This window comes from Triturus cristatus, chromosome 6 (genome assembly GCF_964204655.1).
Source record: "Triturus cristatus chromosome 6, aTriCri1.1, whole genome shotgun sequence".
Classification (NCBI taxonomy): Eukaryota; Metazoa; Chordata; class Amphibia; order Caudata; family Salamandridae; genus Triturus; species Triturus cristatus.
In genome coordinates, this window is record NC_140589.1 from 1,911,375,663 (window position 1) to 1,911,392,156 (window position 16,494).

At 46.9% G+C, this 16,494-nt stretch overlaps 1 protein-coding gene across 6 annotated transcripts in view; it reads right to left on the reverse strand.

Annotated features, from left to right (window-relative positions):
* LOC146822432 (uncharacterized) overlaps window positions 1-16,494 on the reverse strand; it is a 179,808-nt gene that overhangs the window by 50,833 nt on the left and 112,481 nt on the right. For 3 of the 6 annotated variants that reach the window (XR_014963299.1, XM_085613523.1, XM_085613524.1), the window contains exon 1: window positions 8,378-8,593. The exons of 2 other annotated variants lie outside the window; for them this stretch is intronic. The gene's annotated coding sequence lies outside the window, so the exon portion shown is untranslated. Of the gene's footprint in view, window positions 1-8,230; window positions 8,259-8,377; window positions 8,594-16,494 lie in introns of those variants that run through there. One more of the 6 variants, XM_085613525.1, reaches the window with a different exon arrangement.

Here is a 16,494-nt window from a genome sequence, read left to right on the forward strand (position 1 = left end):
ATGTGGTGCAATTTATTCTAAAAAATGATAGGGTAAGATTAAAAAGGTGGATGTGGAATATGTGACGTTCAATGTGTCCTTCACATCACTTTGTCAACATGTTTCAGCCTGCAGGCGCCCTTGCCGGTTCAATGGCTTTCGTCAAGACCTTATTGGGGAGAAAAACTAATCCCCCTTTAAATTTCTTACTCACGTCAGGTGGAGTACTATCCCCTGGGCTTGGTGATACCACTGGTTATATTAATTCCGGTATCAACATTCAGTAATGGGGAGAACGCACAGGAAGCTAGCGTCTGCATCACAAGAGTGCAGCCAACGCCTCTCTCCAACAACCCTATAGGGAACTCCTAAAAATCTTAAAAGCAGAGGAGAAATGCTTCCTTCGTACCCAAAGAAATGTGATACCGCAGGGTGCAGTATTTATTGGATATAATGTTACAAGACTAGAGTGATATTTGGATGTATGAACGGGATAACTTATAAATAGCACACGTTAACCACTATTCTGAATTCCTCAGTCTCGGAGCTCGGGAAACATGCCAATTCAAAGTCTAAAATAGGAATTCAACTGTTCGAGAATAACACTTATATTACAAAAGATAATTACATTCTATGCACAATATAGATATGTGAGTAAACTCGGCATCGGTTTTCTTTTAGCTAGCCATAATTCACATTAGCCAAATCCACAGAAGTCGGTGCCGTAAAATAAAGATTTCATGAGAATTTTTATGCTTGTGGGAGAATGTACGTTCATCATATGACTGAGAAATAAAAACGTCATATTTGTTTTTTATTCTCGGAGGGACAGATTAAGGAATGAGTAAGGGCGTAATCACACAACGCGAGCTAATGGAAAAAAAATTTAAAATTAAGAACATGCGGAAAACGGTCTGTAAATTCAAACATATGTTGTGCTGAGGTTTTTTTTATGAAATAGAAAAAAACCACATCTGCGCGCGCATCCAAAAGGGGACCATTTTTAGAAAGTCCCCAAGGTTTTTCAAATTAAGCACAAAAAACACATGGATTGTGTTTCGATGCCACCCGGCATTTATTTGCGGTTTAATCTCGCCATTTCTCCCGTGCATTTTATGCCAAGGGAGAATGACATTTTTTGGGAACAGCGCTTGGTATTTTCACACTTGACTGCCACAGCCAGTCAGGCTTTTAACAGCCATTCATGGCCTCCAGATAACTGCGCGGCTCAGGAGAGGGTGATGCGAGCAGATCCCAGCCTTTGGTGGACTGGAATGGAGAGGGGACCATGTGCCTGGAGCCCTGGCCCCCAAACTGCAGCCAGACGAGCCCAGTGGTAAGTCAGTGCAGGCAGACAGAGAGTACACAGTATACTCATCTGCTTCCCGTCGGTCCTGCAAGAGCAGCTGATGTCTAGATGTCTCTTCAACCCACTGCCAACTCACTGGGGAGTTGGAGCAAGGTTCATCCCTGCCGCAGCTCTCTGGCCAAGACTCATTCAATTTTAACTCACAAGGGTCATCCCTGCTGTAGCTCTCTGGCCGAGACTCATTCAATGTTTACTCACAAGGTTCCTTCCCTGCTGTAGCTCTCTGGCCGATATTCATTCAATGTTTACTCACAAGGGTAATCCCTGCCGTAGCTCTCTGGCCAAGACTCATTCAATGTTTACTCACAAGGTTCCTTCCCTGCTGTAGCTCTCTGGCCGATACTCATTCAATGTTTACTCACGCTCTGCCTTAAAGCCACACATGTAGCGATCACCGGGTTTGCACAACTCTGCCGTTATCCCAGCTGAAGCGGCGGTGCTGCTCAAATTAAACAAGCATTTGCAATACAATAGGTAACGCATTTGCGAGAGTTTAAGCTATTAGCATTGTAAATGACAGTGCCTGTTATTTATCTGTTTTGATAATTGACACATAAATAAAAGGCAGTGTCATTTAAAATGCCAATAGCTCAAACTCTTGTAAATGCGAAACCTATTTCGTTTCAAAGAAGCGGCAGCCATTATCCCGGGCTGCTTGGAAAGTGAAAGAGTTCATGGTTCGCTGAATGTTGCAGGAAAGCATGTCGTGCCTGCAGTAGGAGAAACTCATTAAAGAAAGTAGTGTTTACAGACTAAATAAGACATACCATGTAACAACAGATGTAAAAGGATAAATCCCCATGAAAGGTTACAAACGAAGACAAGGCAGTACTAAGAAGGGACAAACAAGCCTGTTAAAGAATCAGAAATCAGCACTTACGAGGAACATTGACACAAGCCAATGACAAATATGGGCAGACAGTGGGCAGGGCTTCACGTCTATTCTCGAATACAGCATGCCTCGCAGAGCAGCGCATGCGCTGCCCAAGCTCGACCTAGAAAGGTAGTTCTCCTTTTCTTTGTTTAAACTGCACCTGCAATGGTGCTCCTTGACCTACCTATCACCTTGGCTGTTGGCTTAGGCAGCAGACACCATGTCACAACTCAACTGTAATAAGTTATTACTGTCTAATTGTTGCCAACTGCAATAAGAAGACAAGAGATCTACTCTACTGTAATAATGTATTAGATTCCAGCCGAGACGTCACGGTGCCCCCAGCAACATACTGTAGAGAATATGAAAGGCGGGTCGCTGGACAGAAATGTCGCTGCCACCTAAATAAAGTGAGACTTGACATATCCCTCTCTCTTTCTTCAGATCTTTTTCCCCTGGAAATTCTTCTTCAATAGCTGATAAGGATGCACTTATTGAAACAGGTTTACTTACTGCACCGCTTGAGTTGCTATACGACAACATGAATATATCTAGGTCTTACCAGACATCATATACACGGTTTTGATACTGGAGCTACATAACATTTTGGCTACAAGTGAAAAACAACTGATTGTCAATACTAATGATTTCAAATTTTTCATTAAAAAGGTGCCACAAAAGTTTAAAAGAGCACTGAAGGAAAGAAGATGGAGTGCCTGACCAAGAACTATAACATAAGTAAAATATCCCTACCATATGTAAACAGCATATGGCAAGTCACTGGGAGGTCCATGACTTTATCTTGCAACATCCTTATAAAGTAAAACGGGGGTAGTTTATACCTTATATTATTCACAAAGTATTCACACATTTCTAAATATGTCAGCAAATGTGTTCTGGTATATTCTGTTGCAAATTCCTTTACCGCAATAAGTAGTTCTGTCTTCTGCATGGTACAGTCGTGTACAGCACCCAAATAGATGAATGCCTCATATTAACAAAACCATACCACAGAATGCTTGAATCAAATGTTTTAAAAAAACAAAACACAGATAGGAATTCCTTTTAATGACAGCTGATTGACTCAGAAAGGAAGCTTCAGATCTGGAGGTAAAGCAAATGGATGTTAACCGTGTCAGTTAATATAAGCAGGGGCAATTGCAGATGTGCCAGGTGGTCCATACACCCAAGTAAATAAATAAATAATTCTGCAGGTCTTCAAGAATAAGGCTCGTTTTCATAGTTGCTCCTATTTATTTGCAAGACTTGTTTTCCTGCTAGTGAGCAGCTGATTGCACAAACGTGTTAAGAGGGTGCTGTAATTAGCACACGCACACATGCAAACGCTTTGGGGACCGGTCTTCATAGCACGCTAGTCCTCACAGTGGTGTGTGTCTTGTTTTGTCAGTTTTATCCAACACTGGGAGGAGCTACCAGTGTGGGAAAAAAAGAAAACACACACAAAAAATACTTAGATTTTGAAATGTACTGATTTATGCAAAGAAGAGGAATCCAAAAATGACCCAGAGCAGGTTTGCATTTCTGCGCATGTTTGGAATGTGTCATGTGGAAGGTCAGTGATGGCCCTCGAGGGAGTGAAATGCTGGAGAATGATGTCAACAAGCAGCATCTCAGTCTGGCAGAATGAGTGACGTGCCTTGGAATTCCTGCCATGGATGCCGGAGTCGCATGACAACAAACAGATGCCCCTCTGACCCCATATGAATGTGAGGGGAGGCTACCAGCAGCGCAACATGAGACAGACAGGGAACCCATTACTGGAAACTCCGTGTAAACATAGATATGTGCTCCGAGTGGGAGTAGATTGCACCCAATATGTGCTCCGAGAGGGAGCAGGTTGCACCCAATATGTGCTCCGAAAGGGAGCAGGTTGCACACAATATGTGCTCCGAGTGGGAGTAGGGTGCGCCCAATATGGGGAGAGGATGTAGCCTTATGGCTAGAGCAGTCGACTACGAAGCTGAGGAACCGGGTTCGAATCTCGGCAACGACGCTCAACATCCTGTGATCCTGGCCAAATCACTTAATCTCCCTGTGCCTACCAAAAAATGAATGTGTCCTTCTGTAAGAAAACTTTTTTTTTTTCTTTTCTTATTAAATTTTGCCTCAAGGTACATTTTGATCACAGAGAGCTTAAGTTAATTATTAACATTCCTTTCTTACAGTCCTTTAAGTCGAGTCACTTATCTTTAGCATCCATTCAAAAACCTTATCATCATAGCAGGGCCGGTGCACAAAACACAAACCAATAACAAAAAGTCTATCACATTATATATATTATATACATATATTTAGAAATTGTCCGGGCTTAACCGATTCCTGTCCTATTTACTGGCTCAACGGATCCTTTTTTAAACCAGTTGGTCATAGGTCCCCATATCCTACGTCCCTTCTCTCTTGCACGCCAACCCTTGTTATATAAGGCCATTTCCTGAACACGAATATTTAATACCAGATATAGCCAAGCAGTATATGGCGGGGGTTCTGCATCTTTCCATACTGAGGCTATCAAAAGTCTGGCTACAGTAATTGTAATAAACCCTAAATCTCTATGAATTGTAGATAGTTCAGCTCGGCTATCATACCCAAATAGCATCATAGTAGGGGTGATAGTAATAATACGATTGGTTGTTTCTTGCCAAAAGTTCTCCATTCCCTTTTTTAATGAGCTGAGGAAGTTACATGGAAAAAAAAAAAAAAAACATATGGATAATATCAGCGGGGCCCTGGCAACATCTAGGACATTTATCCAATTCTCGTTTCCCCCACTTATACAGCTTTGCTTGGGTATAGCATAAATCAAAGATAGTTTTGTAATGTTGGATCTTTAAATTGGCCGCCAAGAGAGTATTTCTCCCCAGTTCCAAGGACATGTCTGGGTCTACCTCTGCGTCCCCGAGTTTCTCTGCCCATCGTGTCTGTTTTATCTAAATCATCAGGTACAGTTTCCAGCAGCATGTTACAGAAATCCCCAACCTGGGCGCCCCCCTCCCCGGTGTATTTCATCCAATATAGGTATTGCTCTTAGGCTAAATGATCCCCTTTCCAAGCTTTTTAAACACCCCTTCATTTGGATATACTTAAACAGAGTCCCTTTGTCGAATCCAAACTCCTCTACTAAATCCGAGAAGGGGATTATCTGTGCTTCGTCATTATATAAACACAAAGCCCATATTATACCTGCCCGCTTCCAGTCCTTAGCCATACCATCCATTATTTCTGCTGGAAACAGTGATGACCCCCATAACGGTGTATATCTATTAAGTTTGGGAATTTTCAAAGTCTTACTGACTTATCCAGACCGACCTGGCTGCTTTGATACATTTAAAGCGGATGTTCTTATAGTAGCTCGACTCCCATGTCTAAGAAACAACCCTTCTGCTTCCTTTACTATAGCAAGCTGATAAATTTGAGGCAGGTCATCCTCTCTACCCATCCTCTCCTCCACCAAGAGAGTACCCATCTGCTGCAAGAAAGCTGCCCAGTAGTAAAAAAGTATGTTCAGGGCAGCCCAACCACCTCTCTCCCGAGGGAGGGTTAGTATTCTAAAAGCCCGTCTTATTTTATGATGGTTCCAAATGAAGTTCGAGAAAATAGCATTTTTTTTCTGGATTATATTAGGCTGCAGTTCGAGGGGAATGGAACGAAACAGGTACAGAATTCTAGGAAATATTTTTTTAACACTTTTATCCTGCCAACTATAGTTAAATGTAATTTGTCTATTTGCCAAAGCTCCTCGTTAAAATCCTGAAGTATAGGATCGAGGTTATTTGCCCATAACATATCTAATTTAAATCCTATCCTTAACCCCAGGTACATGGCAGAGTCAGTCTGTCGTTGATCTTGTAATACGCACGGTCACGAACAGATGACCTAAGTCTTACCCTTATTTAGTCGGTAGCCTGACCTGTTCCTAATTCCTCTGCCATATTTTCAATCTCCGTAATTGCCACTCCGGGCCTAGATGTAACTACGGCGATATCTGCCTAAGTGAGCACTTTCGTCTCATAGCCATTAGCTCAATACGATTCAATAGCGGCATTTAAAATCAGCTGCTTAACGAAGGGATCTATATATAAAGCAAAAAGAATTGGGGAGCACGGGCAGCCCTGCCTGGTGCCCCGTGCTATCATAATTGGATCAGAAGCATTCCCAATTATCATGGGAGTGGGGTACACCCAGTATGTGCTCCGAGAGGGAGCAGGGTACACCCAATATGTGCTCCGAGTGGGAGTAGGTTGCACCCAATATGTGCTCCGAGAGGGAGCAGGATACACCCAATATGTGCTCCGAGAGGGAGCAGGTTGCACCCAATATGTGCTCCGAGAGGGAGTAGGTTGCACCCAATATGTGCTCCGAGAGGGAGTAGGTTGCACCCAATATGTGCTCCGAGTGGGAGTAGGTTGCACCCAATATGTGCTCCGAGTGGGAGTAGGTTGCACCCAATATGTGCTCCGAGTGGGAGTAGGTTGCACCCAATATGTGCTCCGAGTGGGAGTAGGTTGCACCCAATATGTGCTCCGAGTGGGAGTAGGTTGCACCCAATATGTGCTCCGAGTGGGAGCAGGGTGCACCCAATATGTGCTCCGAGTGGGAGCAGGGTGCACCCAATATGTGCTCCGAGTGGGAGCAGGGTGCACCCAATATGTGCTCCGAGTGGGAGCAGGGTGCACCCAATATGTGCTCCGAGAGGGAGCAGGGTGCACCCAATATGTGCTCCGAGAGGGAGCAGGGTGCACCCAATATGTGCTCCGAGAGGGAGCAGGTTGCACACAATATGTGCTCCGAGAGGGAGCAGGGTGCACACAATATGTGCTCCGAGAGGGAGCAGGGTGCACACAATATGTGCTCCGAGAGAGAGCAGGGTGCACCCAATATGTGCTCCGAGTGGGAGTAGGTTGCACCCAATATGTGCTGACGATGCAGGCTGAAAAACAAGACAGCAAATCAACACAAGCGATGTGATATAAACACAGACGCAAAGTCTATTCCTTTAACACAAAGGCATAGAGCCATGGGTCTTAATCTGGGGCCTTAAACAACAATTTATGGGAGCCTTGACAGGTGAGAAATGAAATAATATTAGAAACAATGGAAAATTGAAAAACATACAACTCTGTACAAGTGTGAGGGAACATGAAATGGGAGGCTAAAATGTAAGTTGTCTCCTTAGCCTGATTAGTGGGAGCAGCACAAGGACAGCAAGCAGAATCCTGCTGGTATGGGTGGTCTCAAGTGAAGCATTGGTATGCGTCAACAAAAGGACAACGTGCATCATGAGCAAGGAAACAGAGTGGTATGCTAGTCTAGCATATAGCTTTGCCTTTTAGAAATAAAAACATATTTTGAAAAGTTCCAACCTTCCCATTAAAATGTGAGTTTTATATATTTTTGGTGTGTTTATTAAGTCAAACATTTCATAATTTTGCATGGTTTTTTGTATATTTCCCTCTGTATTTTGCGCGTAGTTTTGAGGTTCAAAGCATAGAAATAGCTTCGGTTGGGGCCCCCGGTTTTCAGCAGTGATTCAGCGGGGGGCACAGAAGTCAAAGGGTTAAGAATTGAGCCCTGAGAATAAGACTGAAACAAAGAGACAAAGTGTGTGACACTGGCAGTGCCAGGAAGGATTGCAATGCAGGAAGGGGGCAGCCGCAGAAATACAGCCAAATGTTGGGGGTCACTCTAGAAACCTGTCACTAAGTGAGAGACACAAGGATTGAACCAATGCCCCACACGCAGGAACAAAGGTGATGGACAAAGTGCCAAGGAGAGCACCAGAGGTGGAAAGAGAGAGTGGAGGCAAGTGAGCGTGGAAATAAGACACAACATTAACAAATGGAGCACAATTGTGCCAAAGGCACAAGAGCAGCAAATAATATGTGTGTGCGAGCATGCAAGACTTGGAACAAGTGCCCCTAGTGATTAACAACCAACTAAAACCGCCCCCTCCTCAGCACAGCAATCAGACTCGAGGGCCCCGAAATCACCTGCAGCAGATCACACGGCGCGCTCACCTCACACAGCACCACAACTCACCTGCATCAGATCACACGGCGCGCTCACCTCACACAGCACCACAACTCACCTGCATCAGATCACACGGCGCGCTCACCTCACACAGCACCACAACTCACCTGCAGCAGATCACACGGCGCGCTCACCACAACTCCAATGCAGCAGATCACACGGCGCGCTCAGTTGACACAGCACTTCGTGCGTTGAAAAGAACTCGCCTGCTTGAGTCTGGCATTCAGGACTCATGTGGTTCCCCCGCCCTTACCAGTGGCGTCAGAGGTGCGTCATACAGGGGAAGTGGTCAGACGGGGGTAGGCAGTCCCAAAACACCCTCTAGTCACCCCCACCCGAAGGAAACTTGATGTTAATGGCTGTTTGTTATGCCCCTTGGTTCGGCGCCCCTCCCCCAAGGGAGAGGGATGTGTCTGGACTGGGGGCGGGGGGGCTTACTGGACCTTCCCCTCCCCGAGCAGAACCAGCCTGGACTGGGCGGGGAATGGGGAGTGAAGGCGGGGAAGGGACGGGCAGCAGGACACTGGGTTTTATTTAATGCGTTTTTATATAGCGCGGACTTTACCCGAAGGTGTCAGAGCGCTTCACAATAGGAGCAGTAATGATACATAAGGAGAAAAATTACAAGTGAGCATGTTACAAAATCAAACGTTACGTTCCATGAGGCAATAGTGGCATTTGTGCAAGTATCAGGAGCAAATAAAATACAAAAGGGAGCAAACGATACGTTACAAAAGGAAAAAAGTGACGTGTGCAGGTTACAAGAGCATACAAAGTACACAGAGGTCAATAAATGGCAGACACTCAAAACACTAAAATAAAAGAGACGTCTGCATGTTATACAAGAGTACAAAGTACAAGTAGAGGTATACTACTGCACTAAATGGCAGACACTCAACACACAAAAACACACTGGGAAGGCACTTCTATAGGCATGGAGAACAGAATTTCCTATAACGGCAGGACTTCCTTCAGAAAATAGAGGGCGTGAATTAAATTTGGAAGTGTCTTTGAAGGAGGAGAGCTTTGAGGTCAGTTTTGAAGGCCTGGGAAGAGGTGGTGGTCCGGAGCTGAGGCGGAAGTGAGTTCCAGATTCTCACCGCGTTGCCTGAAAAGGATTGGGCCATCGATCTTTCCTTCTTGAAAGTGGGAGGTTCAAGCAATAGATTTTCGGTATTGCGTGATGGTCTGGAACCTCCGGAGAGTTTCAGTTTATTCGCCAGGTAGCGAGGGGAGGAGGAGTGCAAGTCTTTGTGGGTGATACAGGCAGTCTTGTAGATAGATCTTGCCTCTATGGGAAGCCAACGGAGGGTGGATAAAATGGGTGTGATGTGGTCGCTTCTTTTGGCCCCATATATGAAACGAGCTGCTGAATGGAGAACGGACTTTAGGGGGGACAGGTGGGTTTTGGGGAAGCCAGTAAGAAGAGAATTGCAGTAGTCCAATCTGGAGAGAACCAGCGATTGGACCAGGGTTTTAAGGCCGTGCTCCGGGAAGAAGCGACAAATCCCCCAAAGAAGGCGCAGTTGGTATCGAGCAGGCTTTGCAATGGAATCGATGTGAGAGAGTAGATTGAGTTTTTTGTCGAGTATGACACCAAGGGATTTTGCGCTCTCGACAATGATGGGTTTATTGTTCAGTAGATTAGTCTGATCCATCCATGATTGCACTGGGGGAGGAGAAAGTGATGAGGAGAGGAGGAGGAATTCAGTTGGAGGGATTCAGGATCAGTTGACGAGTTAACATCCAGTTTTGAATGGAGTCCAGAGTAGAGCTTAGGAAGGAGAGATCGTGAGTGGAGGCCACCTTAAGATAGATTTGAGTGTCGTCCGCATATAGATGATAATGGATCCCGGATTTACTCAGGAGATTTCCCAAAGGTTCTAAATAGAGATTGAACAGTGTGGGTGCAAGTATAGAGCCTTGAGGGACACCTTGGCTGACCGCTAAAGGAGATGAAAGGCTGTTCGCTATTTTGATCATTTGGGATCTATCAGAGAGGAAGGAGGCAAACCATTTGAGCACAGTGCCCTCCATGCCCATTCTCTGTTGAAGAGTGTTAAGGAGAGTGTTGTGATTGACAGTGTCAAAGGCTGCAGAAAGGTCAAGAAGAATTAGAAGACAAGACTCCCCTGAATCGAGTATCCGCAGCGCGTCATCAATCACTTGCAGCAGGACTGTTTCAGTGCTGCAGTTTTGAATGAAGCCGGACTGGAAAGTGTCAAGAAGATCATTGTCCTTGATATGACAAGAGAGTTGTTTCGCTACACATTTTTCTGTGATTTTCGCAAGAAAGGGTAGGTTAGTGATGGGACGGTAGTTGTTGAGGTCGTTCGCATCAGCGGTGGGTTTTTTAAGCAGAGGGGTGACCTGTCCATTTTTGAAGGAAACAGGAAGGGAGCCTTGACTGAGGGAGAGGTTGACCAGAGTGGTCCAATAGGAAAGAGAATGGGTATAGAAGTCCATGGCAATAGGGATGGGGTCAAGAGAGTGGTTAGAGGGCTTTGTATCGAGGATGCATTTAAGGAGGGCGTCATCAGAGATGGGGGTCAAAGTTTTGCCAAATGGTTAAGGATTTGCGCTCCTCTGTAGGGGTAGGATGAATGACCTGATCTACAAGTGATTTCACCTTTTTGTCAAAGAATATAGCGAAATCCGCAGCTTTCTTTGTGGAGTCCTCCAATTTGGAGGTTGGGGGGAGAGCTGTTAGGATTCTTGAGGAGGTCGAATAGTTTTTTGGGTCTATTTTTGGCTGAGTCAAGGAGGGATTTGAAGTGCAACGCTTTTCCAAGGAAGATGAGCTTGTGGTACTTGGATCTTGCTGAACGCAGCGTTGCCAAGTTTTCGGTGGAGGGCGCTTGTCTCCATTGTTTCTCAAGGACTCTTAGGTACTTCCTTTCTTCATAGAGGGATTTGTTGAACCAAGGTGCTGAGGGAGTGGGTCTTTTCTTTTTGCTTTGGAGAGGAGCGACATTATTGATTTAGACTGTAAGGACTGTAAGGCATTGGGAGGTGAGTTTGTTAACATCTAGGTCCGGGTCAAGCCTTGGAAGTGATAGCAAAGCAGAATCACAGAGGGTACCGAGGTCAATATTTTTAGTGTCACGGAACCAGGAAGTAGCCCTCTTAGGCTGGCCAAGAGTTATAGAGTGTGATAGGTGAAGAGAGAATGGGATGAGGAGGTGGTCAGACCAGTCTACATGAATAGGGGAAGCGATGGTCAGCAAGCCTGCTTTAGAGATAACAAGGTCCAGGGTTGAACCCTTAGAGTGTGTTGTTTCAGTGCAGTGTTGGATAAGATCGTTTGCAGAGAGGAAGGTGGCCAGCGCATTCGCATAGGTGTCTTGAGGCGAGCCCCAGTGGACATTGAAGTCACCCACGAAGATCTGATTGTCACTTTGTGAGTATTGGTCACTGATGCAGTCCGTGAGTTCCTCCATAAACGAAGGGCTGCTACCAGGCGGGTGGTAGATAACATGGAATCTGAGAGGTGCGCGGTGGTGCAATTGAAGCTCAAGAGATAGGCATTCAAAAGTGTGGAAGGAGCTGTTGGGAAGAGCCTTAAGTTGAAGGGAGTTTCTAAAGATGACTGCAACACCTCCCCCAACTTTGTCAAGTCTGTCATTTCTAAGTATAGAATAGCCTGTTGGTACAAGGAGATCAAACATAGAATGAGAGGTATCATTGAACCAGGTCTCTGTGAGGAAGAGCATGTCAATATTGTGCAAGTTGATGGTATCGGAGATTTCAAGTTTGTGTTTTATTGCAGATCTGCAGTTGTGAAGCATACAGTGCAGCTCTGTCGAGACTGTTTTGGTGACGGGGTACTTGGGCTATGAGGGGTGATGGGGATATTGAACTTATATGAGGGCGCTCGGGAGGGTTTAGGTGGATGAGTGTTTCTGACAGAGGAGATGGTCGGAATATTGTAAATAGCAGGGTTATTGGGAAGTGAAAGTGGAGGAAGGGAGGCGTTCGAATGCTTGTGTGAATTTGCAGACGCCAGGCTATGCTTAGCTATTATGGGTTGTGGGGGCGAGGTGCATCTCGTGGGAGGGTGAGTGTTTTCCAAAGGAATTGAGGTGTATGGAAAAGTCGAGATCTTGGAGCTTAAAAGTGAAATGGTAGCTTCAAGTTGGGAGATGGAGGTGATTAGAGAGCCTAGCTTATTTTCCAGAGAGAGGAAGGCAGAGCACGGCATGTTGGGGGACTCCATGGAAGCGGGAGGGGGTGCACTTGCCGGTGGCAGGCAAGGAGAGGTGAGGGAACGGGAGGGGAGTAGGGGAATAGGGTTCAGAGGTGGGGAGAGGTTATGGATGGGAGCAGGAGTAGGTGCACCGGGGGTGGGAGGAGAGTTGTCATTGTTGGCGTTGCAAGAAGGATAGGAGTTAAGGACAAAATTAGGGGGCGATAGGAGAGGAGTGAGGCGGTGGGGCAGGAGGAGAGGGGAGGAGTGTGTGGGGTCATAGGGATGAAGGAGGTTTGGGAGGAAGAGAGGGGAGGGGGTTGGGGAGGACCTGGCAGCTAAGTGAGGTGGCTGTGAGGGAGCGGGTATCAGGCAGAGTGGGGGTGATTGGGAGATAGGGAAGTTGAAGAAAGGAAGTGGTTCTGCTATGCCAGAGGGAGGTAAAGGGTTACCAGGGGGGGAAGAGGGTAGCACAGCAATGCTGGAGGTGTGTGGGGAAGGAGAGAGATGGAATGTATTTGTGGGGAAATCGGGGTACATGGTGAGGGGAGGAAAAGCAAAGAGGAGGAGGGAATAAGGGGAACGTAAGGAAAGTTAACTAGGGGAGAAGGCTGGAGGGGAGGTGGTCTAGGGAAGGGGGTGACCAGTAGGGATAGGGGGGAGGAGTGCAGAATGGACGAGGAGCGTGTTAGCTAGAGGTAAGGCAGAAGTGAAGAGGGGGGGCATACTGTGAGGGGGGAAGAATAGGAGGGGAGGGCAGAGGGGAGAGAAGAGGGTCGACCTGAGCCTCCCAAGGGGGCAGCCTATTGGAGAGTGGGGGGGTCAAGGGAGGAGAAAGGCAATAATTGGTGGAGCTAGATGGAGAGTCAAGGGATAGTCCGATCGCAGGGGAGGGGAGTAGGGAAGGGAAGAGGCGGTCAAAGAGAGAGAGACAGGTGTCTTTGGCTTGGATCATAACAGTACCGTTGTTATAGAGTGAGATAGTGAGGGAGCCGTTAAAACCCGCAGAGGGGGAAATTTTTAGCTGTTTCCCATGAGGGATAGAGGAGGAGGAGGTGACGTTAAGGGAATTGTAAAAGCTGGTAGACCAACCCTGTCATAAAGTTAAGCACAGGAATTTTGTTTGTTTGCATATTTACATAGCGCGAACTCGACCCGAAGGTATTGGAGAGCTACATGAGCACCGTTTTTACATTACACATTCAGGCTCGGGGAGATTAAGGGATTTGCCCAGAATCAAAGGATGTGGACGCGACCCCGAGGCTCGAACACTGGCTTCCAGCACCAAAGTCGGCAGTCTAGCCCATGCGGGAGGGCCCCCCTCTTCTACAGAGAGGATGGAGGGCTAGGGATGGAGGAAGTGCAGATCATGTCCGCCGCCGCTCCCGGCATGCATCAGTGGTCAAGGGATAACGCCTTAACAACAAGTGCTGTGTGAACTGGAATTGCCAACTAAAGTCCGGGCAACTGGAGTTACAATGTGTGTCCGTAACTACTAACCAACAGACGGGTAGGGGGAAGGGGAAACGCAGGGAAGGAGACAAACACCCCGTACGTTGAGATTACATGTCATATTCTCTGTATCTTTTGGGTAACACTGCTGCTCTGCCAGTGCGGGTGCGTGTAGTGGGTACCTGTGTCGTGCGTGTCTCCCTCGTGCATGCTCTGGTTTCTCTTATACTCCCGTGCTGGTGTTTTTTGGGAGATGTGGAGGTCTTTGGTCTGGTGTCTGATTCATGGACATTATCGTCTTCTTGTGGTCTGAGTTGTCGTGTGCCCTCCCGACGCCTTCTTGTGGTCTGAGTTGTCGTGTGTCCTCCCGACTCCTCTGTTCCTGTGCATCCCCTCTTTCCTCTCCATTGTCTCCTATGTCGCCGTTTCTGTGTGTGTCTGTCTCTTGTTCATACTTTGCCATCACTTAGTAAGGCAGAATGTGCGTAGGTTTCTTTGACTTGCAGGGGTTCACTGAACTTGCTGTCACCTTTTTACCATAATTGTGCCCGCTTCACTCGGACCCACTCCCCTCTTTCCAACGCAACATCTCGTACTCCATGCTTCTTGTTGTAGTGGACTGTGTACATTTTCTGGGCCTTCTCCAAGTTGCTACGGACCACTGCCGGGAACCACATACTTTGAGGCGTCAAATTCATCCATACTGTGTTGTCTCGTGTAAACGGGTCACGGCCTCTTTAGGATCTTGAACGGACTATATAACGTGAACGTAACACGATAAGCCCATACGGTATGTCTAATTTCCGTCTCCCAATTCTTTCCTGTGCGGATGGCTGCTTGCACGGACCCTATGAGCACACGGTTGAACCTTTCTGCTAGGCCATTTTCAGCTGGATGGTACACCGGAGTATGTTTGGTCGTGATGCCGTTCCGTTTCGTGAATGCTGTTCATTTCTCTGATGTGAACTGGGGTACGTTGTTACACGTGTTGACTTTCGGAATGCCCTCTCTCAAGAATGTGGCCGGGAGGAAGGTCACAATCCTCTCTGCATCAGCCTTTTCACACAGTTCCACTTCTCGCCACTTGTAGTATCGATCGAACACAATGGCATATTTGGGTACACCCCACGAGTCGAGAATGGGACCCAGAATGTTGACCGCCAATTCTTCCCATGGGCTGGTGGGGTTTGTGAACGTCCCCAGAGGTGGTCGTAGCATGGTTTGTGTTTTGTCTGTGTTGCTGCATTGTGCGCAGGCCCTCACGTGCTTCTCCACCTGGCTGTCGACAGCGGGCCACCAATAAGAGTTTTTGACTCGGCTCTTCGTCTTAACGATGCCTAAATGGCCTTCGTGCAGGATCGTGAGTAGGCGGTCCACCAAGTGTTGTGGAGGGATCACTTTGTCCCCTCTTAAGAGGAATATGGCATTCTCACTGATGGATAGTTCCTCTCTTACTTCCCAGAATTTTTGGAGGTCGGCGTCCAAGTGTTTTTTCTCCGGCCACCCCTGCGTGACACACCTTTTTACGATCTCGAGATGAGGGTCTGCCTCATACGCTGCCTTCCATTCTTGCACGCTTATGACCTCTTCCTGGTCATTGGTGAAGGCAATCATGTACTTGTCCCATTCCGTTTTTGTGGGTGCCCCTTTCCTACAGGAGGGGTGTAGTGAGATTTGGTGGTACGCCGCTGTGAGGTCGATTGTTGAGAACCATTTGATCCCCTTGGTCTGGGCCAACATTTCATTTATTTTGGGTAATGGGAATTTGTCCACTATGATGTTTTTGTTGAGTTCTCTAAGGTCAATGCAAAGACGCACCTTATCATTAGGCTTGCGCACGACAACCAAGGGCGCCAATCATTCCGCGCTCTCAATTGGCTCGATCACCCCATTGTCTCCCAGGTGTTGTAGTTCCGTTTGTACCGCCTCCCTGCAGTTGAAAGGGATGCTCCTCACTTTGTGGCATACTGGGACGGCTCCTTCTTTGAGACAAATCCTGTGCGTGAATTTTGTGAGCTTGCCTATGGAGCCGCTGAAGACCACTGGAATCTCTTCTTTCCATGTTCTTCCTTCAAGGGTCTGAGGGTTGTCATTCATGAGTACTTGTGTGGTCCCACCCGGGTTCAATTGAATCCATAATGCCCCTTGGTCTGCCCACCCCAACACCGAGGGACCTTTTTCGGCTACGTACAGTTTTCCCTCTGAGGTCCTCCCCTTAAACTCAAATTGGAGGGGGCGGAAGCCTACCATGGGGATCTTCTCTCCCGTGAAGGTGACAGGGTGGACATCTGTGGGGTATAGGTGAGTGCCTAAGGTGAGCATGAAGTCCCTCTCCCAGATATGGCGCTAAATGATGGTGTATGGGGAACCTGAGTCTGCCACCATGGAAACCTGTGTTCCCACCAAAGACAATACACAAGAGGGTTTCTTGGTGCTGTAACAATCAATACCTAGAATCTGATCATCTATGCATAAAATGCAGTCATCCTCGGCCTCACCTTCCACCCATTCGGTGTCAGAATCCTATAAAACACATTTAACAGCGGCATTGCTAGGCTTACGTCTACACACTTTTGCAAAATGACC